Source organism: Lotus japonicus, chromosome 2 (assembly GCF_012489685.1).
Source record: "Lotus japonicus ecotype B-129 chromosome 2, LjGifu_v1.2".
NCBI lineage: Eukaryota > Viridiplantae > Streptophyta > Magnoliopsida > Fabales > Fabaceae > Lotus > Lotus japonicus.
The window spans coordinates 51,573,201-51,585,355 of NC_080042.1; positions in this window are offsets into that span (position 1 = coordinate 51,573,201).

Sequence of the window (12,155 nt, forward strand, 5' to 3'; positions counted from 1 at the left end):
CTTTTTCTTTCTTTTTTTTTTCTATTTATTTCACTCCTAACCCTAAACTAGTAGTACTAGTGGGCTCCACTCCATATATCACATAAATCCAACAACCTTATCTAATTTAATCTTATCTCACTCAAATGTAAATTAAATAAATTACTCACTCCATATATCACATAATAACTTAATTATCTAATAAAATCACTTAATCACCTTATCATCTAATTAAATCACATAATCACCTTATCATCTAATTAAATCACATAAACTATTAAATTACCATATAGCATAATAATAATTAAAATAAAATAGTAAGTAACCTAATAACGAAAAATGGGGTGTTACATTTCTTATTAGTCTTTATTAGGGATGTGAATTGGTATGGGTGAAAGTAGGTAGTGTATATCCACCATTTGCTCCACAAGTAAGAGTTTGTATTGTACCCGATTAATCTCCATATGGATATTCATTAAGTGAGTTCCAAATGGATTTTAGAATAAATTCAAGATTAAACTCACGAGACTCATTTGAAGGAAAATACTTATGTTCTTCACTTTTATTGGATCTAAGTAATTTGGTGTTTTTTATTTTAGCTTTGTGCGTCGTATTGGAAACTCTGTTGCTGACACCCTAGCTAAGTTAGCTTTTCGTGTTGGTAGTTTGGTTTGGATCGAAGAGACTCACTTGGAGGTTTCCTCTCTCGTCCAAGATGATGTTGTTGTCTCTCCGACTTCTTCTTAATTGAATGCAAACCAATTTCCAAAAAAAAAGGAAAACCACAACGCAAAGCTCAAGCACAAAATCATTAGAAATTAAACTCAATCTACATCTCTTTTGCTATATATATATATATATATACACACACACTAGTATTTTTGTATTTTATAGCTCTCTTGGCCTACACTTAGAAGCTACTCATATATTTCAGCTCTTACTTTGCTCACAGTGTTTGGAAATTTTAGTAGGTGTTGTCGTGGACCAAAATTAAAACGTTGAGAAATGGATGGGAGTCTTAATTGAAAATTTATTGATAAAGCTGTTGTTGATGGTGTTCATTTCTATGTATTGGTTATTTTAGGTTGGGTGTGATTATCACTACTTTTGTTCAATTGAACACTCATTCATTGAATGAACGTAATTGGGTCCTAAACTCAATAACAGGTTTACAAGAAGTTCTTTTACAATTCGTGACTGTCTAGAAAAATCTAAACAAAGTTAGAACTAAAGGAGATTGTGAAAAACTACTTGCAATACACACCATTTGGATTCATGCCCATGAAAAATGGGACATACAAACTCTAATCTTCCAAACCCTAACCCGTCATAGGAAAGAGATGAAGGTATGAAAAACGGTAGAAAGGGGGGGGGGGGGTTTGAATAGCGTTTTCAGAATAAAACTTCCACCTTAATATTTTAACAAATCTTTCGAGACACAAGTAAAGTGCTTAAGATAAGAGATGAGAAAAGTTCACAAGGATTTTATCCTGGTTCACTTGATGAATCACTCAAGCTAGTCCAGTCCACCAGTGAAGGTGATTTCTTCCTTCTTAGAATGAAGGCAATCCACTAATCAGAGATTTGTTACAACTGCACTTGAAACCTACAAGTGACTAACAATACACTGACTTAGCTCACACTAAGATTCACTCTCTTAGTCTTCTCTAGGATCCGATCAACCTTGATCTCCTAAAGGTAAACTAAACAACTGTTTAAGAAATATTGTTTACAAAGAAATTGCTTCTTAAAAGCTTGTAGTAAACACAATGAATTCAATGAAGAAAGAATGCTTAGAAGATTTGAATATAGCTTGCGCGTATGAGTTTATTCCAACCATATCTTTCAGTCTTCAGCCTCTATAAATACTCCAAGGATTAAGGTTTGAACGTTGCATGGGAATGCTACCGTTGGAGGGCAGATCTGGGATTTCCAGCTTCTGCTGTGGCTGAGAATGTTAGGTTAGGTCGTCAGGATAGTACATTTGCTTTTGTACTTTGGATAGTGACGTGACATTTAACCTTGTTGACTTCTGATCAGAGGAATGCTTCGTGTTGGAACTTGTGAAGCTTGTTGATCAGAGTCAGAGGGAAGCATGGATCCTCTGACCGTTGTATCTTCTGATTCTGAACTCAGAGGAGAAGTACTTGGTCTTCAGAGCCATTTTGCTTCTGGACTTCAGAGTCTTCACTTTTCATCTTCTGGATCTTCAGAGTCTTCTACATCAGAACTTCTGAACCTTTAGAGTGTCTGGGTTATCAGAACGTCTGGATCTTCAGAACTTCAAGTGAGTTGAGTCCACATCAGAGCTTGATTAACTTCAGATCTTCTGAAGCTTTTCTACTGTTCAGATTGAACATAGAGATTACGAAAGCGTTGCTAGGGTCACTCTTTAAGCAAAGTGCTTCTGATTTGCGTGAGATTAAATTAAGGTCAGAGCCTGTTAAGAGCACATTCAGAAAACACGTTAGAGTACCATAATTGTTCATACTAAAATGTTAACTTGTAATCATCAAAACATAGAGTTGTACTACACGATCAAAACTTGATCTTACAATCTCCCCCTTTTTGATGATGACAAAACCAAGTATTTTGATGAACAATTCTTAAACAATAAACTGAATTCACTCAGAGTTTAGAGAAATAGAATTAGACTTATCCTGATGTGAATGGTTTATTTTGCTCATTCTGAATCCAAGTCACAGCTTGATTCTGAGCTTAGCTCCCCCTGAATCTAAGACTTAATGAAAACGTTAATGATATCTAGATTCTGAGCTAAATAATAGAAGAGTTCAGAGTGAAAACGCATGACATAGATGTAATGAAATAATCAGAGCGCATAAGTATTCAGAGTCACGAGTAGGGTATCAGAGTCAACCAAAATCACTTCAGAAGAAGTGAAATGTATTCCTTGTATTTGCCCAGTGACACATCTATGGTCATAAAAGTGGAACTCTTAAATTCTCCAAAGGAACAAAAATCACACTAATCAGCATATACATCAAAAACTGGGTTATACTCCCGCTTTTTGTCATAAGCAAAAAGCTTGGGGTGTGAAAAACTTAGCGTGAAGTACAAGGTACTTCCCCCGCAGAGAGGGTTTAAGTTTCAAAATGATGGAGAAGGAATTAATGATGAAAAAGAAATTAGCGAATAAAAGAACGGAATTAATGCATGTGCAGAACGTTTACCACCGGCCAAGGGAGTAAAGAGAGGCTTCAGTTACCAATAACTTATCCTCGAGAAACTGCAATAGAAATAACTTCTGGAGAGAAAGGATGCTCATATAAAGCGAGTAGGAACAAAGTAGGCTTCACAACAAGACTACTTCCGAATAACAAATGACATCATACATCGTTGCATTAGAAGAGCTCAGAAAGAAGGCATTTGATGAAGATTTGTTCATCAATGTGAGGAGGGTTCGAGAACAATACATGAGCTGACCACAACGCTGCTGGAAAAGGATCTTAGTCCAGAATTGGAGAAAGATCTGAAGGAGTTCCTCTGCTTCGTGGAGGAGATTCAAGAGCTGTGCAAGCTGGAGCTGAATTTGCTGGAAGAAAAAGAAGCAGTGGAGAAGGATCTGGAGACGATGGAAGAGAGTCTGGAGAGGGATGAGCTGAGCAACAGGCTCTGCAACATAGAGTACATGCTCGATCGTCTGGAGAAGGAAAGAGTAGAGCATCGCCAAGAGTGTAGGAGAATGAGGAAGGATCCTCCATTCTAGAGTAATGTAAACGAGTGATGATGTAATATGTAATGTTTGGTTATATATATATAAAGAAAAATTTCCAGATATATGTTATGATAAATGCAAGAAGAAACACGAAATAAACAATCACATAAGGCAGTAAATAGACTTAAAATATAGAAGTAAATAACTAAAAGCAAAGAAAACAAATAACATAACGTTTATCAAACAAAGAAGAAAACGAGAGAGATCCTAAAAACTAAGGTTTTGCAGTGCGACGAAGGAGCTCTTGAATAGCTTCATTCATGCTGAACAGGAGAGTCTCATGATAGTTAAGGCGTTGTTCCAAAATGGAAACTCTGGAAGAACTTGACTGAGTAGAAGTGGATGGAACATTCTGAGTAGAGTGAGGAGCTTGAGTGGAGTGTGAAGCAGCACTTGTGAAAGGCACTGGTGCAAGAACTTGACCTCTGAGAGCATCAGCTTCAGCCTGTAGCCTTTCAGCTTCTTTCAGAGCTTCTAACTTTGCATTCTCAATTTGTTCACCTTCTAGACGTGCAGCCTCTTCTTCTTGTTCTTTCTTCTTTCTTGCTTCCTCAATAGCTTCAAGTAACTCAACCCTTAGTTGTTGTTCATGCATAACCACTCTTCTGTTGAAACGCTGCCTAGCAGCTTCAATCCTCTGATCCCTTTCAGCTGTGAGATGACTCATCGAGATAGGAACTTGAGCAATCATCCAATCACACAGATGATCCCATTCTTCAGCAACAGAGTCATGGTTCTCATGAAGGTCAGTGTGACCTTGCACATTGCGAACCATTATTGATGCTTCATAATTAAACACACTGATGCACTCAAGAAGGGAATTGGGTTTGAGATATGTATAGGGAACAATGGAGAGATTGGTTTCAGGAGAAGTGGGGTGATTACTGCTATTTGCTTCAGAAGCACCTTGAGGAGAACCAACATCTAGAGTTTGGACATTTGAGGTGTTGATCTCGAGGTTAGGCTGTGAGGTCTCAACCTCAGGGTTTGGAGATCTAACCGAGGAATGGTTTGAGACCGAGTTTTGGTTGTGAGGGAAGTGCTGGTTGTTCAGGAAGAGATGAATAAGATGCTGCATTCAAATGTACTACTGGAATGGGATGATCTGGATCAACTAGACGTTCTGGTCTAGGGCCAGGATATTTTCTTGGGCTAGGAATGGTCTGATAGTACTCAGGGATAGCACACTCTTTCTGTTTCGCAATTTGATCAAATTGCCGAATGGATTCAAAGTTATTTGAGGGTGAGGAATCGGCAACATTTATGGGAAAAGATACAGAGGGACAAGGAGTAGTATTGTCTGTATCAGTTGTTCTGCGAGCAGGATGATCTGATGCTCTGAGGACAGAATGATCAGAGGTTCTGGTTTCATGATGAGATTGGTCATAAATAATGGGTTCAGAGGCTCGTGGGTTGTATTGAATGGTTATAGGTGAGGTAGGTTCAGAGGGTCTAGGAGTCTGAAGCATATTCCAAAGAGGTGCTTCTTCATGAGAGGGTTGAAAGAATGAAGATCTTGGTGAAGTAGTTGGAGAGGTGTTTTGGTCAGCTGGTTGAGACTCTTGAATGGGAGAGAGTGGGGTAGCAGTGCGGTTAAGAAGGGCAGAAATTGGGAGTGCATCAAATGAGCTTAAATCATCATCAATAAATGAAACAACAAGCTTACTTGATGATTTCACTGCAGACCGAGTCACTCTGGCAGAAGCCTCAGTTCTAGTTACCTCAACAGCTGGTTCCACACGAGTTGGCTTCTCCACAATTCTCACTTGCTTCTTTGACTTCTTTGGTGGAGGAGCATCATCATCATTACTATCAGATGGAGCATCTGGCTTAGAGGGTTCCTTATGCTTCCTCTTAAGCTTGTCGTTCTTCTTCCTCTGATCAACACCATTAGAGGGATCAGACTCTTCAGAGGATTCCTCTATAATTTTTCTTCTCTTCTTCATCTTCTTGGGAGGAGAATCAAATTCTGGAGCTGGAGGCAGGGTTCTGAAGAACTCATCCACATCTATTTCAAAACCTTGTTCCCTCAGATCAGCTAGATAGTGCAAGATAGCAACTGGATCATCAGCTTGGGACCATAAAGGGTAATCAGTCAGAGGGACTCTTCTCTGTCGAATTTCATCAGAGGTGTCTTCATGAGCAGGTGCAAACTTTGTCTTAATCAATCCCATATTTTTCATGGATGTGGAAGTGAAGACATCACCAACAATAGTCGTCAGATCCTTTGTGCAGCCTGCTTTAGTCAGATCTTCTATCAATTTGCTTTCCAAAAAGAGGTCTGAGAGCAATCTTCCAAAAGGAATGTATCTGATTGCAGACTTTGGAGAAGCAGTTGTTCTGGACTTCTTGATGCACTCTTTGAGATAAGAGAACAGGAAGAAGGGAAGGAAGATCTTCTTGCGGTCCTGAATGAAGAAAAACATCACTTTTTGACAGAAATTGATGTAGTCTGGAGAGCTTTCCTTTGGCCTTTGATTGATGCAGTGCAGAAGAATCTTGTGCCAAATCCTCAGCTTAGGATGAAGTTTTACCACTTTGTAATCACTCTTGCCTGGCTTCCAAATTGTGTAGAGAGCTTGGTTAACAGCTTCTTTGGTCTTGGGTTTCACCTTTGATTCCGACAGTTGGAATCTATAACCTGTGCCGGTATTTTCACCCAGAAGATCAACGATTGATTTCTCCATGATGATAATCCTTCTGCCAGCAATGTAGGAGACCACTTGGTTGTCATCACAGTCGGCATGTTTCCAGAATTCCTTTACCAACTTGATGTAGACTGGACCACGAAGCCTGTTGAAGTATTCTTCCCAGCCTTGAGCTTTTACTTCAGGACGAAGATCAAACCCGTTGGCAGCAATGTTGTCAAGATCAAATCTCCATTCAGCAAGAACTTGGAGTTCATCAGGAGAGTAGACACATGTAACGGCACAACCCCTTTGTGAAAGAAGAATCATCTGGCCTGTAGCTTGAGCTTCTGGTTGATTTCTCTGAGTTGTGGAGCTCGATTGACCTGTAGCCTGACCCACTATCATGACAGGAAATCTCCTTCTGTCAACAGTTTCACCTCTGTTGGATTTCACCATTTCTGAAGCGGTTGAAGGTTTGGGTAGAAAGAGAGAGGATGAATGAAGAGAGAGAGAGAGATCGTGGGGATTAAGAGTTTTGCAAACCGAAGAGAGAGAGTAAAGTAAAATAAGTGATGGAGAACGTGGGTGCATAGTGGTTTTTGAAAATAACCGTTGTTGATTAAATAGTAAAGTAAAATCAACGGTTAAAAATTAAAGACATCATAACAACAGTTAATACACATATCACACGATGGAGAGAAGCACATCAACACTTATTACGACAGATTGTCAGCACGGACACAAGGAACGATGTATCATAGCTACTGACACACGTTTACTGTCTCAGCTTCAAAGTGAGCACCAATGGGTACTTAACCTCTAATGGAGTTACCTTCTGAACTAGACATCTTCTGATAAAGAAGCATCATAGTCAGAGCTTCAGATCCATCTTCATGCTGGACAAAAGTCCATATTCAGATTTTCAGAATGAAATTAAATCTATCCTCTGCTAAGGGCTTTGTAAAGATATCTGCCCATTGATGGTCAGTATCAACAAACTTCAGAAGAAGTACGCCATTCTGAACATAATCTCTAATAAAATGATACTTTACCTCAATGTGTTTTGCCCTTGAGTGTAAGATAGGATTCTTACTCAGTGATATAGCAGCAGTGTTATCAAAATAGATTGGGATATTACTCTCAAGGATTTGATAATCCTCAAGCTGATGTTTCATCCAGAGCATCTGAGTGCTGCAAATTGCTGCTGATGTATATTTTTCCTCTGCAGTGGATAGTGCAATGGTTGATTGCCTCTTACTTGCCCATGAGACTAAGTTACTTCCCAGAAATTGACAATTTCCAGAAGTGCTTTTTCACTCTGTTCTATCTCCAGCATAATCAGCATCACAATAACCTGAAAGATTATACTCTAATGTTTTCTTATACATCAAGCCAAGGTTCGTGGTACCTTTCAGATATCTCAGGATCCTCTTAACAGCAGTTAAGTGGGTTTCCCTCGGATCTAATTGGAAACGCGCACATAGATGAACACTAAACAGAATATCTGGCCTAGATGCAGTTAAGTGTAGAAGTGATCCTATTATACCACGATAGAGCTTCTAACAAACTTTACCACTTGCATCTTCTTTCTCCAGGATGCATGTAGGATGCATTGGAGTCTTAGAAATTGTAGATACTGTCATGTTGAACTTCTTCAGAAGTTCTTTAGTGTACTTGCTCTGATGGATGTAAGTTCCTTCTGGTGTTTGATCAACTTGTATACCCAGAAAGTATTTGAGTTCTCCCATCATACGCATTTCAAATTCAGCCTGCATCATCTCAGAAAACTCTTTGCATAGAGATGGATTAGCAGATCCAAATATAATATCATCAACATAAATTTGCACAATTAATATATCATCTTTGTAAGTTTTGCAAAAGAGAGTTGTATCTACTTTACCCCTTACAAACTCATTTTCCAGAAGGAATGAGCTGAGTCTCTCATACCATGCTCTGGGAGCTTGCTTCAGACCATAGAGAGATTTCTTCAATTTGAAAATATGGTCAGAGTTCTTCTCATCTTCAAAACCTGGGGGTTGATGAACATAGACTTCCTCTGAGATGTAACCATTTAGAAAGGCACTCTTAACATTCATCTGATGAAGAATTATGTTGTGATTCACTGAGAATGAGATCAGTAGTCTGATAGCTTCCAGTCTTGCTACCGGAGCAAACGTATGCTTCTAGAATTCCTTCACTAGCTTCTCATAGACTGGACCAGGTAGTCTATGGAAGTACCTTTCCCAGCCTTGAGCTTGCACTTCAAGACGAAGATCAACCCCATTTGCAGCAATGTTGTTGAGATCAAAACGCCATTTAGCAAGAACTTGAAGTTCTTCTGGAGGAAAAACACAGGTGACTGAACAACCTCGTTGAGCAATAGGAATAACATCCCTTGTTCCTTGATGTTCTGCTTGAGTAGCTTCTGTGGAGCGAAGAACTGGACCAACTTGTCCCACTACCAGATTAGGAAACACCCTGCCATCAGCGGAATCAGCCTTTTCTGCGGAATCAGCTCTTTCTGATCTTGCCATTGTAAAGAAGGTTGAAGGTTGACGATTAGGGTAGAAAGGGGATGAACGAGAGAGGGAAAGTTTAACAGAGAAGATAAGAGTTTTGCAAATAAGAGAGAGACAAAAATAAAGAGTGGTAGAGAACGTGTGTGCGTAGTGGTTTTAGAAAGTAACCGTTGTTTGTTGTAAAGCAAAAGTAAAATCAACGGCTAGAAATTAAAGATGAGATTATAAGCAGTTAATACACAAAACACACGGTGGAGAATAAGCACATCTACACTCATGACAATAGATTATCCGAAGGGCACAAGGAACGAGACATCAGAATAAACTGACACACGTTTGCTGTCTTGTTTCAGAGTAAGCACCAATGGGTACTTAGCATCTGACAAAGTTACCTTCTGAACTAGACATCTTCTGATGAGGAAGCATCATAGTCAGAGGTTCTGATCCATCTTCATACTGGACAAAAGTCCATATTCAGATTTTTCAGTATATTTAATGAAGAAGTTTTCCTCCACTAACTACTATCAAATCCCTTTCAAGACTCAATCGTAGTATAGTATCGGGTTTTGTTGTCTCCACAGGGATTGTGTTGCTACGTATTAATCTCACTAGCTAGACATTGTTTGAACAGTTTAAAAGTGATGTGTTTTATTTAGATTTAAATAAAGGAAAACGATAAATAAAGCGATAAAAGAAGTTCACGGAGGTAAACAAAGAAGATGGCGTATTTGGAAAATGATTCACTCGATTTACAACTTATTCTCAACCAATATACTTTTATAAGATGAAGTTAACATTTAAGATGCCGATAAGAGTTATTCACCTACTAATTTCTTAGCTAAGTGAATCTACCAATTAAGAACCTAGCCTTAATTCCTTAAGCCCTAGTGATCATAAAAGGAGCATTATAGCACATACCAACTCGATAAGACATTCCCAAGCTCTGTTCCTAACCTAAGAAGTTCATGTCCTAGTGGATAGAATCTCTGACTGTCACTCAAGAAATCCTAATAGTTCCGACTAGATAATCCTATTCTAGAGAGGTGAGTATCCCGACTAGTCACTCGGTTTAGACCTCTTTCCCAACTCATGATATTCATACCTAAGAGTTAATGTCTCCTATTGTCACCTAGGAAACCTCAACCCTACCTAAGACATGCCTTTCTTAAGATAACTGATGCAAGGGTGGTTCCTCTCATTAACTAAATTCACACCAACTTCTCAATTGTCATGCAAATCCTAAAAAACGTCATATTGGCAAAAGACACATGAACGCGCAAAGAGAATTGATAACCTAAGACATAGGAATTTTTCCCCTTTCTATGAACTAAGTCTATATTAACTCATATCAATTTCCCAATCTATTTACGAATTAATATAAACCCTTAAAATTATCAATTAATCAATTGAAGCATTAAACATAGAGAGAAACACCAAATAATGAAAATTCATAATTATAATTGCATAAAGATGTTTTGACTAAGAGTAAAATCAAACTAACATCATTCCAAATACCAAAAGAGAGTCAAAACACAAAAATAGGTGAAGAGTAAAGCAAAACCCAAAATAGAACGGAGTCATGGACGTCCGGAGAAGCTGTCACCTCCTCCATGGCCCTGACACCGGCCCTCAGGGGCCTAGCCTTCCTCTCCACCAAGAGATTGCCTCCAAGTCTCCCAAAGGTGTTTTTTAGGTTTAGGAGAAAAGAAAAGCTCAAAAAGATCCCAAAAAATAGGTTTAAAACTGATTTTATAGTGATTTTCGTAATCTGGGCCTATTTTGTCTTTTTCTGGCGCAGAAAATTATCCTGTGTGGTCAGGTGCACCATAACACGGTGCACCCGCGTGAATCTGGCACGTAGGATGAAAATAAGCAAATCTGGCGTGTTTGGTTCATGATTTACAGTGTACCGCGACGCACCGTAACGGTACCCCATGGATATGGTACGTGACTTGCCTGTCTTAACACGTGGCGCGATTCCACCGTGGGTGCACTGTAATCTTGTGCACCTGCGTCGCACCAGATCTCAGCGTCCATAATTCTGTTTTTTTCATGGATTCTTCATTTTTTCTCCAAATCTTCTCCTAAAATAAAGTAAATAAAAATAGATAAGAGATAAAAATAAGATAACACTTTAAAATAAACTTATTTAATCCTAAATTAAAGTAAATAAATCCTAACAATATCTAGAAAATAATATAAAATATAGAGAAATACTAAAACTTAATGAAAATATTAAAATGCATGAAATAAGTCTTAAGTGTCCTAAAATGACTAAAATATCTTAAATAATATATTAAAATGCATGCAAATAAACTAGAAAAATAGCCTTAAATCCCGGGTCATCACTTGCCCATGAGACTAAGTTACTTCCCAAAAATTGACAATTTCTAGAAGTACTCTTTCTTTCAGTTCTATCTCCAGCATAATCAGCATCACAGTAACCTGAAAGCTTATACTCTAATGTTTTCTTATACATCAAACCAAGGTTTGTGGTACCTTTCAGATATCTGAGAATTCTCTTAACAACAGTTAAGTGAGTTTCTCTTGGATTTGATTGGAATTAAGCACATAAATGTTACACTAAACAGAATATCTGGCCTAGATGCAGTTAAGTATAGAAGTGAACCTATCATACCACGATAGAGCTTCTGACATACTTTACCACTGGCATCTTCTTTCTCCAGAATGCATGTAGGATGCATAAGAGTCTTAGCAATCGTTGATTCTGTCATATTGAACTTCTTCAGAAGTTCCTTTGTGTACTTGCTCTGATGGATGTAAGTTGCTTCTGGTTTTTGATCAACTTGTAAACCCAGAAAGTACTTAAGTTCTCCCATCATACTCATTTCAAATTCAGCCTGCATCATCGCAGAAAATTTCTAGCAAAGAGATGAATTAGCAGATCCAAATATAATATCATCAACATAAATTTGCACAATTAAGATATCATCTTTGTAAGTTTTGCAAAAGAAAGTTGTATCTACTTTACTCCTTACAAACTCATTTTCAAGAAGGAATGAGCTAAGTCTCTCATACCATGCTCTGGGAGCTTGCTTCAGACCATAAAGAGATTTCTTCAATTTGAAAACGTGGTCAGGGTTCTTCTCATCTTCAAAACCAGGAGGTTGGTGCACATACACTTCCTCTGAGATGTATCCATTCGGGAAGGCACTTTTAACATCCATCTGATGAAGAATTATGTTGTGATTCACTTAGAATGAGATCATCAGTCTGAGAGCTTCCAATCTTGCTACTGGAGAAAATGTTTCAGTATAATCTATTCCTTCT